The 26,287-nt window shown below is 40.7% G+C and overlaps 1 protein-coding gene across 2 annotated transcripts in view; it reads right to left on the reverse strand.

Annotated features, from left to right (window-relative positions):
• LOC137650593 (uncharacterized) overlaps positions 1–26,287 on the reverse strand; it is a 116,693-nt gene that overhangs the window by 65,839 nt on the left and 24,567 nt on the right. The window contains exon 2 of one of the 2 annotated variants that reach the window (XR_011045997.1): positions 18,826–19,237. The exons of the other annotated variant lie outside the window; for it this stretch is intronic. The gene's annotated coding sequence lies outside the window, so the exon portion shown is untranslated. The remainder of the gene's footprint in view (positions 1–18,825; positions 19,238–26,287) is intronic. 2 annotated transcript variants of the gene reach the window in all.

Here is a 26,287-nt window from a genome sequence, read left to right on the forward strand (position 1 = left end):
ACAGACAAAAGGGGGCTTAGCCTCCTTAGGTCACTACCGAAGGTTTCTGTGGATATGATTCCTTCTTTTGTGATCTACCAGACTAGTCCTTGTTGCTGTTCTCGGGGGAAGATAAGTTTCTTTCCCTGGGAGTAGCAACACCTTCCTTGCTTTGGTGCTCTGGGAGCTGGCAAGTATTGCTGGCCTTCCCCCTTATATCTCCCTTAGGCTAAGATAAGTTTCTTGGCTGCGGGTGATCCGTCACTAAAGTAAGGTCGGTAGGACCCTCTTGTCCCTTCCCCCTCTATCTCCGTAATGGCCTAGCCATTACTGTACTGTACGTCGTTCTACATCAGGACCTAGTATAGGTTAGGATGTGGAATTGACTCAGCCCCTTGCCGGCCGGCAAGGGTCTTATATTTTTGAGTGCTGCCCGGACCTCCCTTGGTCCCTCTTCCATGCCTGCCTGTAGAGCCAGACGGCATTGGTCAGGAAGCCTGAATTAGATTCTCCCCTTCCTTATATGCACTCTTTCGGATTGCCGGGCTTGGAGGTAGTGTACACTCTTATCCCGGCATCCATTCTATTTTTCTTCTAGTGCTGTACCCGACCCGGCTGCCGGCCTATGAGGCCGGCAGCCGGACAGGTGTAGTCCTCTGGTTCTTTTGCTGCCGGCTGGCATCGGTCTTGTACCTTTGCCGGCCGGCTTATGTCAGCCCTTGTCTGCCGGTCACCAAGAGTGTGGCCGGCAGCTGGGTACTACCTTGTGTAGTTGCCGGCCGGCAGCCATTGCCGGCCGACATTGGCTGTTGCCGGCCGGCAGTTGCTGCCGGCCGGCACATGCATTTGAACCAGAGTGCTGCCGCCTTATAGCTGTTAAGTAGTATACTTTAAAGCTAGTTATGGTGTGTGCCAGCCGGCAAGTGCCGGCCGGCACGTATCCCCCTATACTGTACTAGTATTCTTCAGTATAACATATACAGTAAGAAGAAAACTATGGTAAGGGTGTTGGTACAGCACTGTGTGTTCTAACACTTTTGTGTTTTCTTGCACAGTCCTTTGCTGTTGCCCTACAGATAGGAAAGTGAGTTCTTTCCTGTCTATTATCCAGGTTTTTAAAATCATTGCTTAGGTGTGAGCTCCACCTGTTTCCTTTGGAAACTTTGCATCGGTTACTCTAGAAGAGATTAACCATTTGATTTTATTATCTGGAAGGCTGCAGCAATGGGTTGTGAGGGAAACACAAGTGTGTGTCTTTCCTTTCTGAATTGTTATGCTATACTATGCATATCCAGTGATACATAGTTCACTTGATACTCATGGAAATTTCTTCTCTTTACAGAAGGACACTCCGAAGTGCGGAAGTGCTTTCTGCAACGTCCGCAGCAAGAACCTCTGCGGACATGAGTTTTGTAGGAGACACGCAGCATACGCTGTCTCCAAGGATGATCTCCGGTATTGGGACCCTCAGGTATGTACTGTGTGCACTAACCTGATTACTGAGACCTTTGATTCCCCTAGGACGGAGGAATCAAGGGATATAGCTAGGAAGAAGCTTCGTACCTGGGTAAGGGGCTTCCAAAAGAACACTTCTGGCCCTTATCTTCCAAGTGAGAAGATGAGGGCGTATCTTTTCCCTAAGGCATCAGCTGATGCAGTGATTCCCCAGCCACAAGAGGAGATCCCCTAAGTTCAGATCCAGGTGGATGCTGAAGTCGCGGTCGCGATGCAAGACATCCAGTTAGATGACAGGATGTCTGATGTGGACGAGTGTCTGGAGGAAGACCTCCTGGCAGAAGCCCAGGATGAAGTTCAAACCCCAGACGTTGTAGAGGTAGACGTCGACGAGGTGTCGGCTACCCCGGTTCAGATTCCGGAGCCTATTCCCTCAACATCGGCCGGTCTCCCAGTAGAGCTGCGACAGGCCCTCTCTTCTATTGTTGGAATGATCCAACAAATGCAGAAGGAGAATCAGGAGAAGGCGGCTGCAATGGAACTGCGAATGCAGTGCCTTGCAGAATCACATGGGCCCCAGAAAAAGCTCAATGTGAAAGACCTTCCCTTGTGCTCAGATGCTAACCCATGGAGGTATGCTGAGCACATGCCGATGACGACTGGAAAGATCGTCATCTCGGATAAGCTGGGCTCAGTTCCCCTGGAGGAGGTGGAATTCTGGCCCAGCAAGGCATCATATCCGGACTGTTATGTCCGGCTGAGGAAGGAACCAGCTTCAAAGGAGGAGACAGAGCCGAAGGAGGTCATAGTGATGGACCATGCTAAGGCTCAAGCTCTACTTTCATCCTCGATGAAAGAGAGGGGCTTCTCTAACTCAAAGGTAGCCGCATTGAACAGGAAGCTCCCTTCCTTTGTGTCCTCGCCTACTAGAGCCTTCCCCTTTTTACAGAAAGGGTTTCTGGCTGTACTAAAAGCAGTCGAGGCCGGCAAGCCTTGCCCCTCCCTAGAGGAGTGTAAACCCTTGTAGCTGGCCCTGCCTATGGACCACAAAGACTGGAAGGACGTCCATCTTACGTTCTCAGTTGGAAAGTTGGAGGCTGATATTGCCGGACGTCAGTTCGGCGAGGACCTCCCTAAGCTGTCTGACTTTCTTTTGCGAAGAGAGTTCGATACAAAAGAAAGACTGACTGCCTCAATGTCTCTTCAGACTACTCTCGAGACGATGGCAAGTGACCCCAAGGTCCATGAAATGTTCATGGTAGTGGCCAAGACTCATCTGGCCACAGTGACAAAGGACCTTAATCGCTTCGTCAAGGCAAGGAGAGCTTGTAGGGAGTTTGTGTTTACCTCGGCTACGGTGAGGCACGAGCCAAGGAAACTAATCTCCTCCAACATTTGGGGAAAAGACCTTTTCCCTACCGACTTGGTCAAAGAAGTTGTTGATAAGGCTGCCTTGGAGAATAGAAACCTTCTCCAGAAGTGGGGCCTGGCTATCAAAAGAAAGTCTTCCCCGGATGAGGGTCCTCAACCAAAGAGGAAGACTATGAGGACTAGGCTACCGTCTCGGCCAGCCAAGCCTGTTAGACAGCAACAGCAACTGCAATTGCCATTGCCCCCAGTGCCCCAGATCGTGGCACAAACCCCGACCACTTTCCAGTGGGTACCCCAGGCCGTGTCGACACAGTCCACGGCATTCACCCCAGCGTTCGAAGAGCAGTCTACTTCCTTTCGAGCAAAGCCTAGAGGAGCAGCCAGAGGCTCGTCTAGACGCCCCTCAAGGGGAAAGGGATTCAGGGGTGGTCGTGGTCAGGAAGGCAAGACCTCAGGACGGCAGTCCAAGTGAGGTGATACCGGTAGGAGAGAGACTTCTGAAATTTCGGGATCGGTGGACCTTCGATCCCTGGGCCCACAGCCTACTCAAGAATGGACTGGGCGGGAGCTGGTACAGCACTCCACCCCCGTGCCTTCGGTTTTTCCAACACTCCACCCCCGTTATGGAGGAGTACGTTCAAGAACTGTTGGAGAAAAAAGGTGATCCGAAGGGTGAAGCCCAACAATTTCTAAGGGAGGCTGTTTTGTGTTCCCAAGAAAGACTCGGAAAAGCTCAGAGTCATTCTGGACTTGTCGCCACTCAACAAGTTCATAGTGAATTGCAAATTCAAAATGCTAACACTGCAACACATAAGGACCTTACTGCCCAAGAGGGCATATTCCGTCTCTATAGACTTGTCAGACGCCTATTGGCACATTCCAATTAGCCATCGACTCTCCCCCTACCTAGGGTTCAGGCTACAACGAAGACTATACGCCTTCGGAGCCATGCCATTTCGGGCTAAACATAGCCCCAAGGATTTTTACGAAGCTTGCGAGCGTAGCTCTCAAACAATTACGCCTAAAGGGAATTCAGGTAGTAGCCTACCTGGACGACTGGTTGGTGTGGGCAGCATCCGAGACAGAATGCTTGCAAGCTTCCAGTCAAGTGATCCAGTTCCTAGAGTACCTAGGCTTCAAGATTAACAGAAAAAAGTCTCGACTTTCTCCATCTCAAAAGTTCCAGTGGCTGGGAATCCACTGGGACCTTTTGTCACACCGTTTCTCCATCCCGGCGAAGAAAAGGAAGGAGATAGCGGGTTCTGTCAAGAGACTTCTAGATTCCGAAAGGATATCAAGACGCGAGCAGGAGAGGGTACTGCGCTCTCTCCAGTTTGCTTCGGTGACAGACCCAGTGCTAAGAGCACAGCTAAAGGATGCAATCGGAGTTTGGAGAAGTTATGCATCAAACGCGCGAAGAGATCTGAGAAGACCAGCCGCTTCGGCTAAGTACTCTTCTCAGGCCTTGGTCCCAAGCCAGACATCTAAAGAAGTCGGTTCTTCTTCAGCCACCTCCCCCGTCGGTGACGATTCACTCAAGACGCCTCGAAGGAGGGATGGGGAGGTCACTCTCATCGGAAAAAAGTCCAGGGGACTTGGTCCAATCTATTCAAGACCTTTCACATAAAACTTTCTAGAAGCTTGGGCAGTGCTCCTTACCTTAAAGAAAGTCTCCCCGCGTCACTCGATCCACATAAGGTTGGTGATGGACAGCGAGGTAGTTGTGAGATACTTGAATCGACAAGGATCGAGGTCACCACCTCTCAACCAGGTGATGTTGGCCATCTTCCGATTGGCGGAAAAGAAGAAGTGGTACCTGTCGGCAGTTCACCTTCAAGGAGTCCGCAATGTGACAGCGGACGCTCTATCCAGGTTCACACCGATAGAGTCGGAATGGTCCTTAGACGCAGGATCATTCTCCTTCATTCTGAATCAGTCCCAGAACTGCAGATAGACCTCTTTGCGACGAAAGACAACAAGAAGTTGCCCCTGTACGTGCCCCGTACGAGGACCCCTTAGCGGAAGCAGTGGACGCGATGTCCCTCGACTGGAACAGATGGTCCAAGATTTATCTGTTCCCTCCTCACAACCTTCTGTTGAGGGTCCTCAACAAACTGAGATCCTTCAAGGGGTAGCGGCAATAGTGGCCCACAAGTGGCCGAACAGCGTGTGGTTCCTCCTGGCATTGGAACTGTAGCTGAAGTTTGTACCGCTACCAGATCCAGTTCTGACCCAGCGAGTCCAGAAGTCAACTGTCTGCGCTTCATTACAGAAAACCCGGACCTTGCAGCTCATGATTTTCTCTCCCTAGCGGTGAGAAAGCGTTTCGGGATTTCGAAAGCCAGCATAGACTTCCTTGAGGAATATAAGTGCAAATCTACTAGAAGGCAATATGAGTCATCTTGGAGAAAATGGGTGGCCTTTTGTCAAGGCGAAGAATCCGCAGGAGTTCTTGACAGACTTCTGCTTATCTTTCTTCTCCACCTCCATGGTCAAGGATTGGCAGCTAACACGATTTCAGCGTGTAAGTCTGCTTTGACAAGACCCATTCTATATGCCTTCCAGGTCGACCTAGGTAACGAGATCTTTAATAAAGTCCCGAAAGCCTGTGCTAGGCTCAGACCTTCAGCACCTCCAAAGCCCATTTCATGGTCTTTAGACAAGTTCTTCATTTCTCTTCTCTGTTGAGCAATGAAGAGTGTGCGTTAAAGGATTTGACTCAAAAAGTTATTTTCCTATTTTGCACTCGCGTCCGGGGCCAGGGTTAGTGAGATTGTAGCCTCTCGAGAGAGGCAGGTCGTGTTCAGTTCCTGGATGGGGGAGAACTGAACCTGTTTCCGGATCCTACGTTTCTCGCCAAGAATGGGTTACCCACCAACAGGTGGGGTCCCTGGAGAATCTGCCCTCTGAAAGAAGATGCATCTCTATGTCCAGTAGAATGCCTAAAGGTCTATCTTCATAGAACTTCAGACTTCAAGGGTGGTCAACTATTCAGGGGAGAAACATCAGGCTCAAATTTATCTCTGAATCAACTCAGAGCGAAAATCACATATTTTATTCGCAGAGCGGATCCTGACAATACACCCGCAGGTCACGATCCGAGGAAAGTTGTCTCATCCTTAAATTTCTTTAATTGTATGGATTTTGAACATCTCCGTTCATACACTGGCTGGAAGTCTTCCAGAGTGTTCTTTCGCCACTATGCGAAGCAAGTAGAGGAACTAAAGAGATCTGTGGTAGCAGTGGGTCGCGGTGTTAACCCTACTGTTTAACTCTGCGAGGAACAGTGGTCTTAATTGGGACGATTAATTCCAGGGTGAGTGTGTAGTTACATACTGTACTACAAACTAAGTGAGGGCACTGTGTTGCCCATGTAGACTGTTCCATTTCCGAAGGTGAACCTAGCATAAGTGCAGACATGTGTGCCGAGCGTTTCTAACGCTAATGTCATTGATTTGTAATACAGACTTTTATGACTTTGATACCTCGGTATCTTAAAAGTGGCATTTAATGTTTTTTCTTTCAGACAAACAAGCTCTGTTTACTATCATACTTATGCTTAAAGTTTTGGGTTATCCTCTTCTTATATATATATATATATATATATAATCGTGGTTAACCTGTCTATTTATTGCCTGTCAATAAACTGGTTCTTGAGAACCTTGCGTCTCCTTCACCTGTGTCAATTTATTGGTATAATTGAGCATTCATTCTATGTACCTTATCTGGGATAATTTTAATAGAATTGTTCCTTTATGCAAGCTATGTTGCATTGGTTTTCCTCCTATGCGGATATAAAACCTTTGTCCAATACAAGTATTGTGCGGAGAACTGGTCGATATTTCATATTGACACAGTGGTTCTTTACAAACTATGCTTTTCTTAATATAGGGCGAGACCACTATATTAGCTTGCCTGGTATTCATACATAGGTATATGTACTCTTCGAGACTTTTCCAGAGTCTAGTAGGACTCTTCCCTGTAGGGGGCAAGAAGCTCTAACATGGTTTATAGTTAGTTGAAAAGATGTATAACGGTAACATCTTAGGTGTCTAGGTCTAGTCGACCGGGAAAAATTACATCCGGGGAGTACGGCACGTTCTGAGAATCCACAGATACAGTAATGCTCTGGTACACTTCCATCAGGACGACATGGCTTGAGCCCAAAAAACGGATTTTGAGCGAAGCGAAAAATCTATTTTTGGGTGAGATGGCCATGTCGTCCTGATGGACCCGCCCTTGCCTTTCTAAGAAAGGGCTGTAGGACCCCTCCCTACATACAGTATCTGTAGCACCTCGTGTACGCTACAAGGAATACAGATGGCGCCAGGATTGGCGCCAGGCACGCATACGAATCGGAGGATAGGGAAGCCTTGGGAGCGGCTCCCCTTTTTCTTTCCCGAATTCGTTTCTTGCCAATCGCCTCCTACGAGACGAAATCTCTGTCCAGGATGCAGATTGCCATGTGGCGTGTCAAGAATACGTCCTCTGATATGTCGCGATATCCCTTTCACGAGGGATACTCGCTCCAGGAGTTAGAATTCTGGTACCTTAAGGTAAATTCTCTGGGAATATCGCCGTAGTTGTAATATACCCTAGGAAGCTACCCTATAGGAACTTCCATCAGGACGACATGGCCATCTCACCCAAAAATAGATTTTTCGCTTCGCTCAAAATCCGTTATATAGCAACAGTGGACAAATGTGGGCAAAAATCAAGTTCATGAGGGTAAATATGCAAGATATAGAACTGAAGGCTTGTATGAACTATATAAGAAGGACAGTTATTGACCCCTTCAAGTATTTGGAGTAAATATATTGGTTGGTATGGGAAAGGGGATTCGATGTTCTGCTGATGAGCATTGTGGGTCTCATTTCATTTAATTCCTGCGCACTGTGGATTCATCCATATTCAGGAATTATACAGATTCATACTGCTTGAAGTTTTCATAAATAGATTCTGCAAAAATGATTTGTGCAAAAACAACTACTTATTGCATTCTGAATATAAATAGTAATTACGAAAGTGATTTATGCAAGCGATTCCATTTCTTTTATTCGAATGACCATGAATAGTAATTTCAATCCACAGAATCATTCCAGAAATTCGTTTGGCAAACAGTATTATCTATCATTTGTAAAGTACCTGAGATAGTTGTAAAAAAACATTTTTATGGAAACAATACTATTCTTGAAACTGAAGGCATGGACGTTTTATGGCAGACTGGAAATGGTTTTGCTTCATCCAAATAAGTCTTCTCGGCATATTAGGTTACCTAGAGCCGCGGATAGACGAAGGTCTAAAGCTTGGGGCCAAGCCGATTACAGAGACTTGAGCAAACGAAGGCAGATAAAGAATCTTAACCGAAACAGGGACACACATACACACTCATATACAAATCGTGTAGAAGTCATAGTTTTTAGTTTTAGAACGTGCCTGGTGATATGTATAGTTTTTGTGAGAGAGAGAGAGAGAGAGAGAGAGAGAGAGAGAGAGAGAGAGAGAGAGAGAGAGACCAGTCCCCATAAATGAAAGTAAATATCAGAGAGAGAGAGAGAGAGAGAGAGAGAGAGAGCGCACCCAGTCCCTATAAATGGAAGTAAACATCAGAGAGAGTGAGAGAGATATTATCCGTTTAGGGCAGATGAAGGCGGCAGGGAGCGGTGTGGCATTCCCTTGAGAACAGGATGGCGAAACTTCAATGGGTGAATACCTGGATTGCATTTAAATCTCCCTCATTTCGGTAGAGTGATTACGACCGAGAAGCACTTCAGCTTTAACCTGGATTTAGAATGAAGACAGTTAAGGATTTGTACGAAAGAGTTGTGAGGGGAATATTATTTGTACGGGAAGTACTATATGTATGGTGCACCGCATATGGGGTTGTATTGTAAAATATAGTAATTTGAGGAAATAGCGATTTTCATAGTGAAAATTTATGGACAATTGTTTGTATGTGAAATAATTTATTTTGAGAAATTGGGAATTGGGTAACGCAAAATGTATGGGTTATATTGCGAAATAGGGATTGAATTAGGAAAATAGGTATTTGAAAAAAAAAGAAAAAAAAGCTACCAGGGAATATTAGTATATGTATTCGTAATTGAAATTTGTATTGGAAAATAGGGAACTGTATGGTAAAATAAGAAGTATATAAAAGTAATGATTTGTTGGGGAAAATATGGACTTGTGTGGGAATATAGAGTTTATGGAAAATAGGGCTTTGTATGTGAAAACATAGATTTGCATAGCGAGTTCAATAGAAAAGTGGAGTTACAAGGAAACAGGGAATTACATGGGGTAATAGAATTTCCAGGGAAAGTAGGGAATTAAATGAAAAACAGATTTTAGTGGAAAATATAGTTATAAAAGATATTGACTTCATTGGAAAATAGTGATTTTAAGGATAAGTAGTGATTTCCATTCGAGAATAGGGAGCTGCACGAGAAATGGGAAGTTGTAGTATTGGAAAGGGAGCATAATGGGAAGAAGAGAATTGAATATTATAGTAAGGATGATAGAGTTGTATATAGAAATAGGGAGTTGGGATTAGAAATGAATGAGATATGGCTCAAAGTTTTGAATTACCATGTATGAACACCTGCTTTCAGAATTTGGATAAGCACCTGATAACATATGAAAGTGGAAGAGTGGAAAGCTAAATAGATTACATTCTAGTTAGAGAAGCTGACAGAAGCAATGTGAGGAATTGTAAAGGGATTTTTGGGGATGCTTGTTTTAAACAATATAGTCTGGTAGTGATGAATTTTAAGATGAGAGGTAGAAAACCTAAGAAGAGAAAGAGAAGATATAGAATTAAGGTTTTGGACCTGTATGGAGAGAAGAGTAAGCAATTTAAGAGGATTGTGAGAGAGAGAAGGCTGGAAAGGTTGAACTTGGATATTGAACGGGGTAACAGAGTGGAAAATAAATGGGTGGGTATGAAAGAAACATGTATAGGGAATACAGAGAGGTTAGTGGGAAGAACCAACGGGTTCATGTGTCAAAATGAGAAAAGTGGTGAAGGGACAGAGGTGCAACAGTAAGTTAAGAGAGAATTAAAGACATACAGGGACTGGAAAGAGGGCCTGCACAGGGTGCAGAGGAACGGTGCAGAAAAGAGGAAAAAAATTTTAGGAGGAAAGAAAGTATAGATATTGGGAGAATGGTAGATCAAGTAAATGAAAAGCTAGGAACAAGGTAAGGAGAAAAGGATATATATAGACTTGATGGAAAGGCAAAGACAGGATTTTGGGTAACTGGCAGTCGTCAGGGATAGAGATGTGCACATATTGCATAAGGATGGAGACATTGAGAGGAGATGGAGAGAATAATTTGAACAACTATTGAATACTGAAAATGAGAGAGAGAAGCTGGGAGAAGCACAAAGGGTGGAGTGGCCAGTGATGTAGATACGGAATACAAAAGTGAAGCGTGTGTTGAATAAAATGAAAAATTCTGAAATGTCAAGTTCATCAGTTTCAAATTGAAATGCTGAAGATACTAGCTACTGAGGAGGAAGAATGGATGTTGGTTTTATCAAGAGCAATATGGGAAGAGGAAATAATGCCTAAAGATTGAGAGGAGAGTCTAATGGTATTTATATTTATACAGAAAGGTGGTATCATGGAATGTGAAATACAGGGGAAAAGTTAACAGAGCATGGTTTGAAAGTTTGTGAGAGGGTACCAGATGAGAAATTGCAAAGATTGGGAAATAGCAGTATGAATTCATGAGGGGAAGAGGGACTGTGGATGATTTCTTTATCGTACAGCAGCTAAAGGAAAATAAGCTAGAGGGAAACCAGAAGCTCCTCTGTTTTTTTGTAGATGCAAAGATGGCTTATGATAGAATAGCAAGAGAAGTGATGTTTTGGTGCTTGGGGAAGAGGAAAGTCCCGGAAAAGTTGGGTAGAATGATAGATATGATATACAAAAGAACAAGAACAAAAGTAATAACAGCTGTTGGGGACCAGAAACCTTTGAAATTAGTGTTTGATCACACCAGGGGTCAGCATTAAGCCCGTTTTTATTAGTGCTGGTCATGGGTGTGTTAATTGAAGAGATCAGAAATGAAGAGTTGTGGGAGTTGCTATATGCAGATGATTTGGTGAATACTATTGAAAATGAGGAAGAATTACAGAGAAGAGTTCTAGAGTGGCAAGAGAGTTTGGAGAGTTGTGGCTTGATGGTAAATATGGATGAGACTGACGCTATTGTGAGCAGTAAGGAAGGTAGAGAGAGGATACCCACACATAAAGTAGAGGCTCAGTTCTAAAACAGGTGGAACAATTTAGATACTTGGGATCTACTATAAGGTAGGAGGGAAAGTGTGAGGCTGGAATTGAGAATAGGATAAAAGCAGCCTTGGGGAAGTGGACGGAGCTAGCAAAATGAGTATGTGATAAGTGGTGGGCTTTTCATCATTTAAAATAATGATATATAAATACTCTAGCTAGTATATTGGCAAAAGTACAAATAATCCATTTCCTCAAAGATGATTTGGTTGCTCGTTACCTTTATTGAATTACCTATAAATACTTTTACGGTAGACCTCATTCTCATTTTGGTAGTTACTGATTGTGGATGTAGACCTCGTACTTCATTAAAATAGCACCAACTTACTGTAATGTATAGGCATATGATCAGCTCTCAAGTTCCCTCTCTATCATTAGGGCCAGGTACCAACCTTCACCATCTCTAGCGGAAAAGGACGGCGAGGTTGCAGACACACGATTATTATTATTATTATTATTATTATTATTATTATTATTATTATTATTATTATTATTATTATTATTATTATTATATGATGAGAATAATGAACTTTGCAATAGAAATGACATTATTAATGTCTACAAATAAAAGAAAGGGAGAAGAAATCTGTCTAGGTCTTTGTTAGTTTATCTTATTCATCATCGCATACATATAAAGTCAGAAATTATAAAAATATCCGTATGCTGCTTCAGTTATTTTTATATTTTTTTTTCTTACCCGAGAAAAAGAGAAAGAAAGACGACACCTACAGCATAAGAAAAGGATGATGATGATAGTAATAGCTGTAGGCCTTTAGTTTCTGAGAGCCTCATCTCCGAGGCAGGAGGAAAGGAAGGTCGTAAGGCCAAAGGAACACAAAAGGAGATGGTCCATTCGTTTGTGTTGTCTACTCCATTATGCCTTCTGCGTTTTCAGAGCCTTTGATTTGATAATATTTACTTTATTTCTAGGGATCTCTTTCTCTCTCTCTCCCTCTCTCTCTCTCTCTCTCTCTCTCTCTCTCTCTCTCTCTCTCTCTCTGTATGCTGGTGAGCCCCCTTGTTTGATCCAAGAAATAAGCTGATTTAACACGGATAACAAAAGGCTATCAAGTGCAATATAGCTACAAGTTTTCGTGAATAGTCGGTGATTAGTTTGAGGTCAGAAAAGTGGGATAAAACGTCGGCATAGGATAGTTATTTTGTGAATTACTAAAAATCTGAACAAGATGGCAGGCTATAACACAGGCAAGGCATGGAGGGATATTGCTGCAATCAGCAAAAGTAAATTCCATGAGTTGGCACAACAAGAACTAGACCTCCTGATAACAGAGGTCGCTAATAGCGCCAACCAGTGTGACGGAAAAATATTCTCAAACATATTGAAATAATATGATCCAACAAACTGGAGCAAGTCTGCAGAAAACATCATCATAATAATGAAAAAAATTCCAAAGAAGATCCAGGCGATAAAGAGACTTATAAAGAAAGTTTACATCAATCAGCATATTCCATCAAAGAACAATAAGAAGTCCAATATGGTGAATATGCTGATTGATGCATTGGGAAAAAAATACCAAAATGGTGCAAGACATGTAAGATGTGATACAGCATTGGTAATCCACAACAACTGATTAGGGAATGCAATGCATGTCATGTACCAACATACCCTACTTGCGCTAAAGTACAACAAAAAATAAATAATAAAGACACAAAGGTATTTGCTTAACATGCTTAGTCTGGATAGAAAATATAATTGAGACTGAATCTGCAAATAGAAGTAGAACAAGAACAAGAACAAGGAGAAGATGATTCGTGCAAGGATGCAGAGGAAATCATTGATACAACATATGATGCCATTCAACAACATGCTTACGAATAAATAAATTAACAGATGGAAACAAATAATAGACCCAAGAGACTCTACCCGGACATACATACTTTTAGGGAAGAGCAAGAAAAAAAAAGAAAAGAAAGATACAGTCTGCAATTTACTGAAAAGAGGGAATTGCAGATTTAGATGGATATGGAGACGAATGCAGAGATCTCCATCCAAAAATATGCAAAAACCTGAAAGAAGGAAAAGGATGCAAATTCAACAAAAATTGTTAAAATATGCATCCTGCAACCATGATTGAAAGTCAAAAAATACAAAAGCAAACAGAAAAGAAAAATAAAAGTAAAAATTAAAAAAAAACAAGAAACAAAAAACAAGCTGAGTATACTGTATACCGCGCTATGCACAAGAGGCCCCAAGATACGATGCCTTTCAACCCAAATATGCACAATTAGAGCCCAACTACAAAGAATGCATCTATAATGCCAGGGGTTGGTGCAGATATGGGGATAAATGCAGGTATACAATACTACAGTATACACACAAAAATAAATATGAAGGCGAAAGAGCAAATATAATAGAAAAGTTGGATTTTTTAATGGCAGAATTCCAGGAAATGAAGGAAAGAGCATCATATCAGAACAGGAAGGAAACATGGGAGAATCCATATTATCACCAATATTAGATAATGGGGATGAAACACAAACCATCATAGTGATGAATGCACAGGGTTTAGTCACGAGTAACTCTAAAAGGAAAATAGAGTTTTTAGATGAACCCAAATTGAAAAAATAGATATATTAAATATAAGTGAAACATGGTATTTCCAAGAGATGACAGTGATGACCAGATAAAGGGTTTCCAAACATATAGATCAGACAGAACAAATAAGAATCAAGGCGGAACTGCAATATATGGAAGAGACATAAATCAAGGAAAAGTCTGTGAAAAATACAGCAACACAGAATGTGAATTGATTGCAGTAGAATTTTAATATGAAAAATTAGTGAATATTGTAGTTTACAGACTCCCAAATACTAAAGAGTTTGACATAATAATAGAAAAAATAGATATATTTCAAAACCATAAAGACTGGAATATACTCCTATCCGGAGATTTTAACTTTCCTTTCGTGGATTGGAAAGAACAGATAGAAGAATGTGGTTATATTATATATATATATATATATATATATATATATATATATATATATATATATATATATATATATATATATATATATAAATACATATTAAAAAGAGAGTAATAATAGTAGCGCAGAAGATAAGAGGCGATTTGAAAAGCTTCAAGATATGTTATTAGAACATGGTATGCAACGAATAAACCACATTCCAACAAGAAAGGACAATGTCCTAGTTTTAATATTTGTGAATGAGGTTAATTGTTAAAAAATTAGTGTATTACACGGGAATTTCAGACCACAATGTCATATAATTAATAGTCCATTCCAAAGCAAGTGAACGCAGAGATAAAGCAATAAACGATAGGAAGGATATGGAAAATATAATTTTTATAGTAAGAATATAAAATGGTCAGAAATAAATGAAGAATTGAACAAAGATTGGAAAAAATATATTCGTAAGTGATAATATACATGTAAATATGGATATACTGTACAAAATACTGGAGAAAATTGTTGGAAAATATGTACCGAAAAAAAAAAAAATAACCATCAGACATGCATACCAAGAGATAGAAGGATATTATTTCAGAAAATTAGAAATTGGAAGAAAAATCTTGCAAAAGAAAAAAAGTATGGAAAATGATGGAAATAAAAAGTAAGATAGATAATGCAGAACAAAAGATTATGTAATAAAAAAAAAATTAAAAAAGGGACTCGGAAGAAAGGACACTTCAAAATATCGAGAAAATCCCCAAAGTACTTTACTCCTATGCAAAAAAGATGAATAAAGGGAGATTAGAAGTAGGCCCTCCAAGAATTGAAGGACAATTAACGAATAAAAAAAAAGGAAATATGCAACATATTAGCAGAAAAATATAAGAGTGAATTCACGCCAAGAATTGCAAATGAGAATGAAACAAATGAGAGAAGAAAATATTGAGTATCTAACGGATATAGATATTAATGAAGCATATATTGTGCACGCTATGAGCAAAATTAAAAATGGATCAGCGGCCGGGCCAGATGGAGTTCCAATGATTTTGTTAAAAAAAAACTGCACACACTATCGCGAAGCCACTTGCAATACTGCTAAGACAAAGTGTAGATATGAGTGAGATATATGTTAAACATGAATTAGCATATATAACCCCTATTTTCAAAAGTAGATCAAGACTAGAGGCAAGCAATTATAGACATGTTAGTCTAACATCACATATTATGAAAGTGTATGAAAGGGTAATAAAAAAGAAAATAATGAATCATTCGGTTGAAAATAATTTGTATAATATAGGTCAACACGGTTTTGTGCCCAGAAAAAGTACACAAACCCAACTGATAGCACACTATGAAAACATATACAAAAAAATGATAAATGAAAAAGACACAGGTGTGGTCCATCTAGATTTTGCAAAAGCCTTTAACAAGGTAGACCATAATATATTTAGAGAAAAAATGAGAAAGCATAATATTGTTGGAAAGATAGGAAAATGGATAAAAGATTTTCTACAAAACAGAAAACAGATAGTGGTTGCAAATGACAAGAAATCAGATGAAGCTCAGGTAATATCTGCCGTGCCACAGGGTACGGTATTAGCTGGACTGCTTTTGGGGCGAGGCTGCCTAGAATACTCAGTTTTGGGAATAGGGTTACCTCCGTAACTCAGTTTGGGGATTTAAACATGAGGTTATGTTTACCAAGCCCCACCCCCCTTGTCGAGCTCCGATTCTAGGGTTCACTGGCCTCGTTTGCAAATGTCCCCGGCGCCTGGGTCACTGGGTTCGTTTACTAATACGGTTCAAGGTTTTGCACTTGTGTGCAAACATGGTGAAATCGAGGAGTTGCCATAGGCACTCACACCCCTGGCTACATTCCAGGACTATGTGAAAGTGGGCATTCAACTTATATATTCAAAACTTTTTTTTTTCCTCTCTGATGACTTTTGCCCCTGGACACTGTCATTTACATTCCAGGGCCTATGGGAAAGTGACCACACATTCCTTTCAATGTAAAGTACTCGTCTCTCTGTCCATTTGTTTTAGCCCTTTCGTTTTCTCTTTTACATTAACATATATGGATAATAGAAAATGTATTACAGCTTTGTTTTCTTTCATTATAGGAAGCATACATCCAAAATAATATTGCGTGAATAATGACAGCATTTAGTGGGGAAAAATCTTACACTAAAAACATTCATTTGAAACGCAGACATTTTGCACTCTTAAAAGTGGTAGGAAAAGTTTCAATGATTACGCCTGACATCGCAATATACATTTCGGATTTGATCGGTGGTTATCACTCCCTGGGTTTCTCCAAACAATAAAATAATTCTATTCTCGTTGACTTGCCTATCAAACGTTACATGGATTCTCAAATCCCCATTTTTTTCTACTCCGAGTGTATCCATCAATGCAGTTTCAGGTTTGAAATTAAACGCGATGACCACCCGATCGCGGTTGTAGCAATCATTATGAATTAGGCGATTATAAGTTAAGCCTAAAGATTTTAATTTCTCATAGTAAAGATGAGAATAATTTTCGGGGAATTGACAGTTTATGTCGTACAAAGAGGAACCATTCAGTGTGACCCCTATGTGTTTACGGTTATTATGACCGAAATAAATGGGATTCATATTCAGAACACCATTGAAACTTTTCATATTAATAGTGAGGTATAACTTTTCCGGTATAACCTTATTGAAAGGTAAATCCAATGTTGCCTGTGTCTGATTAGGGGCTAGCACGTATGTCCTGTAAAGTGTTTTATTAAAGACAGTTTCCACTGTACTTTGGGATTTGAAAGTGCCTGATGAAGGGCGAGTAAAGCCGGAGGCCGTGGGATGGTTTTATCAATATGGAGCCTGGCTTCTAGATGAAATCTATATTCCTCTGCGGCTGCGGTGGAATGAATGAACCACGCATTTTGGGCTAATTCCAACTTGATACGAACGTTGATATTATCCATCAAATATTCATCTACTGAAGCCACATCGAGCATAAGTGGATGAATAAGATGCAAATCCTTCTCTTTTACCTTTAGCAACCCACTCCTTTTTCATTTTGTTCAATTTTGTAAAATAATCGTCTGGTAAAAGATTTGAAATTGATGTTCCCTTGTAATCTTGGAAAAGATATCCGAGTTGTCCGACTGTTTTGATGGTGTGAGACTTTGCTGTGGCTAATAACTTTATGAAAGACCAGTAATTGCAATGGGGATTTGATTCTTTGAGCCTTTCGCCGATATAAACTTGGGTTGACCTGAAGATTGTACCAAAGCATTGACAAATGCATCATCTACACCATATGCCATTGGTACAAAATTCGAGATAACGATTAGTGATTGATCCCACCGATGTAAGATTTGTTGGGAGAATAAAACATGTTTGCCGATCAACCACTGATGCTTACACCACCCGTAAACGATTAGGCCGGGGAAAAGCGACCACCACCTCAGCGGTGTATTTTGCGGTTGGGTGTTCGCTCCCTACAAGACCCGCAATTCTCGGTGACGCTGATGCCATGTTGAATGACTTCACTCAACACCTATTTACCAGAACTAAATCACATTGCATTAAACACGTCTTTATATCCTATATTCCTACGAGAGATTTTCTTTTTATTTACTCTTTTCTTCCCATTTCTTTTGACATTTTCCCTTTTCTTCCCTTTGCCAGCAACAATACGTCGACCTGTTGAGTTTAGCGCCTCCAACCCTCTTTGTTTAAGGCTTGATTTGAAATCTCTTGTCCCCTGTTGTAAATCTCCCATGACATTTTTCCCAAATTGAAGGGTCGAGGGCAGGACCGCCTTTGCCACAAAGTGCGCAACCCTTCTAGCGAATCCGGCTAATAGACTGAAAAGCCCACTTCCTTGCTGGGAACGTCTTGGGGCTCTAAAAAACTCAATATTCCCTAAAGCCCCTACTCGCAGGAGTTTTATGGTGGGACTAGCGAATATGATGCTAAACTCCTCAGGAGATGGGGGAAGAAAGGCAACCTGCATGGTGAGGCACTCTTGAATAAACGTTTGCAGTGGGATGTAGCAAATAATGAGACAAATATGGTCACCACCCAATAGTAGGAGGGGGACAATAGTTGGGAATTTTTTCGTTCCACGCCTTGCCAACTGAATGATCTACTTCCCATCGCCCCTCTCTCCATTTCATATAATGTGTATAGAGATTTGATTTACTAATTCGAGGCGTGGAATGTCCTGCCACTGAATAGGCATGGTAATCTTGTGGAAGGTAACATATTGCATGCAACGGCGGATACTATTTATAGATCGGCCAATATTCGCCCAACGAGGATTTAGGATTTGTTTAGCCATCCTATAGGCAGCCAGAGACTGAATAAAACAGAAATTCCCAATTCCAGAGGGAATAAAGACAAAAACCTCACCACGGACATCTTTCTTTGGGTAAATGGGAGCGCCCAATCCAGCCATTACCGCCTGGCGGTAGTAAAAAAGTTTGAAGTTGTCAATGCCTTTTACTACCTATCCACTCCCCATTAATTCATTGACTATTTGAGGGAACTTAGAAGTTATTGCATCCTCCCATTCATTTAGGAGGTCGCCAATTTCACCAGCATTAATAACAGCGGCCGGGAGCCACAGATCCATAAGCGTATTTTCCACTTGTTCCTTTGTTAAAAATGACTGTTTCTTCATGATCGAGGTCAAAAGCCCAGCGATCTTGGCAGAAAAATTTGTCTTTTTAAAATACCATTCTAAACAGCCCTGTATATCATCCCTAGCATAAATTATGAATAACAGTGGATCGCTCACCAAGGGAAGTCTGTAGTCCTCTTGTACGTACATCTTGTTGAAGGATGTCTTTCTTCTAAGTGAAGTTCAACATCCGTCCTGAAGTGGGTGTCGTCCCTGTTGTTGCTGTATGTAAATCTGGGGGGTTGCTTGCGGTGGATGTCGCAGCAATCCCGAGGCGGGAGTTCTTCAAGTAATTTGCGACTTTTTGTTAGAGGGGCGCTCGTCCCCTGGGCGCCCGAATCTAGGGGGTTGCTTGTGGTGGATGTTGAAGCAATTCCCTGAGGTGGGAGATCTTCGAGTAATATGTGTCTAGTTGATAGAGGGGCGCTCGTCCCCGAAGTGCCCGAATCTGGGGCCATGAATGCGATGGATGTTGAAGCGATCCCCTTAGGTGGGGGTTCTTTGAGTAATTTGTGTCTGGTTGATAGCACTGCAATAAGAGATATGGTTTTTAATTTACTTTGAAGTTTTAAAGTACAATTAAAAATCCTTTCTACATCCAAATTGAAAGATATTAACACCTCACATTACGTTGTGTACAGTATATTAATGTGTGGCTTGTAATAAGGGAAAATATGGTTTTAAATTTACTGAGGAACTTCTAAAGTCGGATTAAAAATTCATTCTACGTTCAAATCGAAAGATATTAACACCATAGTACATTGTTTTTATTAAATAATACTTACAGGCTAGTTGTCCTTTTCTGTTTGTTAGTGGAAGGTGTGTTTCACAATCATTGTGTTTGATATTTCGGTCATGCATACACAGTCGCTTATTACAATGTAATATTTGGTGTCGTAAACAGACTGAAATTTCATAACATATTCGCAGTCACTTTCATGAACAAATAATCTTCAATATAAAGAAACTGAAATTTCACTGATGGATTTATATTACCGCCTCGCACATTTTCCATGTTGCTAGAGGATGGGACAGTTTGTAGGAGAGCGTCTGTTCAATCACAGGGTACCCGTACGGCGTTACAAATCGTTTTATCTACGGGAGGCGTGTCCTAATTTAGGCCTAGGTGTGTGTGCGGGAGCGTGTGTGTGCATGTTTGGGTTAGGAGATACTGTGTATATACCCTCCTCTGAGTCATATTTCAAATAATAATGCAGGAGAAGGAACTCGAGGAGGCTGAAAATGTCAGTATATAATGACGCACATCTCTTGGGGGAGGAATTGCCCGAACTTTCTGAGAGTAAGTATATCCATGTATTTTGCTAGAACTTTAGTTAATATAATACTTATAGAGGCGCAAACAATTTTTGGGAAATAAAACGTAGTGTGTGTGTGACAATGATTATTTTGAATGCAATAATTATCGATGTGTTTATTCCTAGCAGGTTGGGAGTTCTCACTCTTAGATGAAGGTCAAATCCGTAAGTGTCAGCAATATTACGCAGAATTTCGTTGAAGACTTCACGAATACGTTCGGAAGATAAGAGAATCAATTGAGATGATGCATCAGCAGCTCGTCAGCGAACTTATGAAAGCAAGGAGAGGACCCCACCCCGAAACATGCCCCCTGCTCCTGCAAGCAATAAACATCCAATATGAGATCAGAAAAGGTCTGTGGGGAGCTGTGGGACAGGTGGCTGCATTCGAAAGTGTGCAGAAAGAAATGCTGGACATGTGCCAAAAAAAAAAAAAACAGAAGAAATATCCTCTATTGTCAGAGATGAAACTTTCATTTCAGAATCCTTACTTACGCAGCCGGGGATGCAGGTAGATGGACCGTCAACTCCAACAGATTCGCAAGTGGTTGCAATCGCCTGTGAGCTCAAAGAAATGGAAAACGAGAAAAAACCTATAAAACTCTCTAAAAACCGAGACAGTCTACACTCAGCATTGGACACACCATTTAAGAAGCGCGCTAAAATACCACAATTAAAGTTTGTTACCCAAATTGACAATGATTTTGTAACTGTGTAAAAGGGGGCAAACTACAATTTATTAACATTATTTGTAATGTTTTAAATGAATGTATTCCGTGAATTGAAATGTATGGTTTCCCTAATAAAAATCTAAGAAATGTTGTTTCTATTATCCCTTACTTCATTATAAATTGGGTTAGGGTAAAATAATAACAAATCAGGTATATTCCAAAGTGTAAATAAAAGAGGGCAAACTACAATTTATTAACATTTTTTGTGATGTATGTATTCCACGAATTGAAATGTATGGTTTCCGAAATAAAAATCTAAGAAATGTTATGTTTTTATTATCCCTTTCTTCATTATAAATTAGGTTAGGGTAAAATAATAACAAATCAGGTATATTCCAATATGTATATTAAAGGGGGCAAACTACAATTTATTAACATTATTTTTATGTATTCCATGAATTGAAATTGTACCAACCGTGTTTCACACAATTGTACATAATTCCTTTTGTATATATTATGCTTGTATCTTCGCTCCTCCCTCGCACTAAAAAGAACCTGAATGATCATGTCTCCGGTTTTGCTCTGTATCATTGTCTGTCTCTCGAACATGTCACGTCCTGTTGCCTTGACGTTTTGTATATAAAGCAGAGTGTTCCTTAATAAATAACTCAGTCGTTTCCAATCTGCCTTTGAGTTCACACCCTTACTCGGCACCGTCACAAAATGTATGGTTTCCTTAATAAAAATCTTAGAAATGTTTCTATTATCCCTTACTTCATTGTAAATTGGGTTAGGGTAAAATAATAACAAATCAGGTATATTCCAACGCATGGAGTTGAAATGGTAGTAGTAGAAGTTCAGAAGCGGAGGAGGCAACATATAAAAATGTACACATCTGATATAGAATACGTCATGGAGAAAAGGTTAGGTTTTATGGCTGTTTACCCAGTGACCATTTGGTCGGCTTCAAGATACCCTTGATAAGGTCAAAGCCCGTCATACTTATTGTGAATACCCTACCATCACATCAGTATCGTGAAATCGGTCACTGGGTTGTATAATACAAAAGAGTCCCGTAGAAAACATTATATTTTTTTACCCATGGGGCATGCGGCCAGAAGATCATTCGGAATACTTTACTGATTTTTTACGAAGGTATTCCACCATGAAGTGCTTCATAAATAATATGCGAGTACAAAATTACAATTCGGCAATGTGTGCATTCTTCTGCCTATATTTTACACATAGCGTAACTTTAAATAGAGTTTGTGCAGCCCTTAGGAAACTCGGGGAGCACTTATCCCCCACCGGCTTAGAGGAAAGTGACTTAATTGTGTTATGATACTATCTTGTGCATTTAAATTCGTGACCGTGTATGTACATCTGCAAATATACAAAACCTGAATTTTCAATGCGGATTTGCCAAGTGATAAAGAGACATAATTAAAAAAGTGTTCCTACCACTTTTAAGGAGAGCAAAATGTCTGTATTTCAAATGAATGTTTTTAGTGTAAGATTTTTTCCCACTAAATGCTGTGTCATTATTCACGCAATGTTATTTATGATGTATGCTTCCTATAATAAAATAAAACTAAGCTGTAATGCGTTTTTTATTATCCATATGTGTTAATGTAAAAGAGAGAGCGAAAGGGCTTAAAACAAATGGATAGAGAGATGATAGTCAGGAAGCCAAAGTCAGAAAACGTGCAACACCCTGCTGATTGCATGTTAGAATAGTCCAACAAGTCTAAATAGATTGTTCAGATACAGACAAATATGAATCCACTTGTTAGACATTATAGTTATGGATAGTATAGCCACCATGACAGTTTTCAAAATGGCCGCCAATTTCTAAACTTTTTGTCATATTTCAGCTTCTAATTGCAATAAACTCACAATGTTGGAGTCAATTCCTATGTTTTTCATCGTGTATAAGTTGATTCTGTTATTAAGATAAACCTTGGTGTATACATTCTCTAAATAAAAGTTATTTTTCAAAAATATTTGACAAAATTTGTAGGGGTTCTTGCCTCACATTGCTAAGAATTCGAACCCTTAATATACAAAATGCAATGCATGGATTTTTAAACCTAGATTATACTTGTAGTGAACTCGAATTGATTGAATTGCTTTGATTTTGTATTGTATTTGATATTTTTAGTGTGTTGGTAACTTTATGTTTACTAATAATAGCAATCAAATTCGTTTGATGTAACGTATAACCTTGGAATTTGGGTGTAGTTTGATTGTATATATGTTTGTATGTTTAGCTGTATGTTAAATTCTGTAATTTCTTATTTTGATATCTTATTTAAATGTTTTATTATTCATCAAATCTAACTATGCCTTTTTGAGTTGTGGAGTTTTATGAACAGCTGTATTGCAAAGCAAAAATGCTCCAATAGGACAAGGACAGCTGTAAGGATATGGTAATCATGTTTGGGGGTTTCCATACCCAAATGAACTTCTCTAAAATGTTGGGACAGTACATGGATTCTTCAGGCCTGGAAAACATCTGGATTGAAAGTGAAGTCCTCAGTGAAAAAGCAAGTGAAAAAGATATGAAAGGGAAAGGATGGAACTGCGTCATTCGCATTCACAAGCTGACATTAGAAGTGCTTTGGTCAGTCCTGTGGGAAGCTTCACAACATGGACAGAGGGAAATGACAAGTTCGTTCAAGACAACTCAAAAGTTGCAGCTGGGAGAGTTTCAGATGCCTTTTCCAACAAAGATGACAGAGAAATCAATTCTTCCCTTAAAGATCTTTTGTCAGAAACTGAAGAGGTGCAGGTCCTGTTTAGTGAGTTTGAAGATTCTTGTTCAGAGAATGCCACTTTTTGTTATTGGAGAGCCTACATGAAGTTCATCTCCATCCTCCTGAGGTTCATTCGGTCTCTTCGTGAGGTAGACTGGGGCCTGTTCCTTACATCATTTTCTGAAATGCTGCCATGGTTTGGAGCATTTTATCATTTCCATTACTCACGCTGGGGAGCTGTCTTCTTTGCTGATATGCATATGCTACCCATAACTGCTCCAGAGGTGCACAGAGGCTTTATTACAGGAGACTTTGTAACAAAAGAAACAAAGCACAAGTTCAACGAAATACCTGACGACCAGGCTATTAAACATGTTAACAAGGCCGGCAAGGTAGCTGGAGGGCTGGTGGGGATTACAAAAACAGACACCGCCCGTGACAGATGGGGCCTAACTTTTAATGAGAGAGCTCAGCTAACCAGAGATACTAAGACGATGTTCAATGTAGCGGGTAATGAAGAAGACGATGATGAGCATGAATTTGCACATAAAGATTTTGGTTCCAAGAGGATGAAGCAAGACCAAGATAATGTGCAAAAGCTCATTGACTTGTTTGAGATTCACAACCCATTTGATCGTAATTCCCGAAAACTAGTCTCAATTATAACAGGTGATATTGCAAGTGAAGTGGTTACGAATGACCTTCTGCATGCTAAAGTTAGAGAGATGCAGATTGTGTCAGAGTTTGTGGAGAACAGGTTCACTAAGAAGACAACAGGTTTTCACGACAGAATCAAGTCAAACGTTTGAGAGCATGTACACAGTGAAAGTCAATGATGGAAAGGAAAAAACTGTTGTACTAAAGGCTGACAGAAAACTACTCATGCGTGTGGTGACAGCAATGCAAGCAGGCAGAGATATTGACATGAACAAAATGTTGGAGCAAGAGATTTGTGCAGTGCCGCTTTCTCTGGCAATGCCTGATGGCAGACTGCGTCTACCTCAGAACAAGGCAGACCTTGGCAAGATTCTCCAACAAGGCTTGCTACTCAATGTTATGCCTGAAACATTACAAACATGCACTGTCATTGATGGAACGGCCATGATCCAGACACTAGGAAATAGGATGAACGCTAAAACTCTCGGCAAATGGGCCGATGCTGTTGCTGATTATGTCAGTCACATGTTTTCCAACATTTGTTCTAGGGTTGACCTTGCCTTAGACCAGTACAGGAAGAAAACAATCAAGTCAACAGCTCGAAGTCAGAGAGTACGATGCAAAAAAGCAATCAGACGAGATGTGCAAACAAGAAGTCAGTCCATGGGGAAGTGGGATAGATTCATCTCCTTAGATGAAAACAAAGCGAGCTTGGCTAATTTTCTATGCCTAGAGTTAGCAAACAAGTTCCACAATCAAGAAGGAGTGGAGCTGGTATTGAACGGAGGATTCACGTACCCTGCAAAAGTGTGGACATCGTCAGGGAGAGATATCTCAAAGTTGTCATCTGCTGAGCAATAAGAGGCGGACACTAGGATTCTTCTCATTGTGAAAGATGCAGGGATACCCACAAATTGTTGTGAGCCGAGACACTGATGTTCTTGTTCTTCTTGCCTTTCAGTCACAGCTCAGCCACTTTCTCTGGATGAAAGCCGGAACACTTAAAAAGCAACACTTTGTTCCTGTCCATTTCATCAACATCACAGATTCGCAGAGAGCATCACTTCTCGCATTTCATGCTGTAACAGGTTCGAATAGTACAAGCCAGTTTGCTGGAATTGAGAAGTGCTCTGCATGTGCTATCTTCTAACAAAACTCACAGCTTCTGCAGAATTTTGGCAAGGAAGACTTTCCAGATGAGAATGTGATTGTTGATATAGAGTCCTTTGTCTGCAAGCTGTATGTTCCCAATAGCCAAGAAAACTCCATCCAGAAAGTCAGGTGTGATGTATTTCTTGGCTTGACCAAATCAATTGAGAATCTGCCTCCAACCTGTGATGCTTTGATTCTTCCCATCAGGCGTGCACATTATCAGTCTCTAGTGTGGAGAAGAGCCTTGGAAACTGAACCGCAACTTCCTGCACCTGAGGAAAGTGGGTGGTAACTGGTGGTAAAAGAAGGTAGTGAGAGGCTTCAGCCACAACTGATGACTGGGAAGCCAATCACTGCATTCTGTTTGGAGCTCACAACATGCAAATGTAGAGCAGTGCTTCTCGACGTTGCAAATGTACACATAATGGATTTGGATGCACTCAAGCATGTAGATGTAAAACCGTTTGCAGAAATCCATTTACTGTTCAAGTTCAATAGGCATTGTGAAATGTGTGTTTGTTTCTTCAATGTTTCCTTCAATACACGTAGTGATCGTTCTGCTAAGTCTATTTTTCAGATCATTTACCCTCATTTCATTTTTACCCCATTTTCTTCACTTTCCTCATAAAACTGGCAATAATACAAATTTTTGTGTTCCAAAACTAAAATACAGTACATGAACATGTTTCTCGAGTTGAAATATGGTGTAATTGTCACAATCATCACAAATTTCTGCACATTACAACCTACAGTATGAACAAAACAAATTCTGACGGCAGCCATCTTGGAAACTGTCATAGCGGCTGTACCATCCACATTTACAATGTCCAACAAGATAAACTAGATTTCCCCATGCCTTAACACTTAAAAAACACCTGTTGCACTATTCTAACATGAAATCAGCTGCGAGCCATTTTTTAAGCTAAATACAGAGTTCGGCTACCTGACTATGAGTACTTTACATTGAAAGGAATGTGTGGTCACTTCCCCATAGGCCCTGGAATGTAAATGACAGTTTCCAGGGGCA

This window comes from Palaemon carinicauda, chromosome 12 (genome assembly GCF_036898095.1).
Source record: "Palaemon carinicauda isolate YSFRI2023 chromosome 12, ASM3689809v2, whole genome shotgun sequence".
Lineage (NCBI taxonomy): Eukaryota > Metazoa > Arthropoda > Malacostraca > Decapoda > Palaemonidae > Palaemon > Palaemon carinicauda.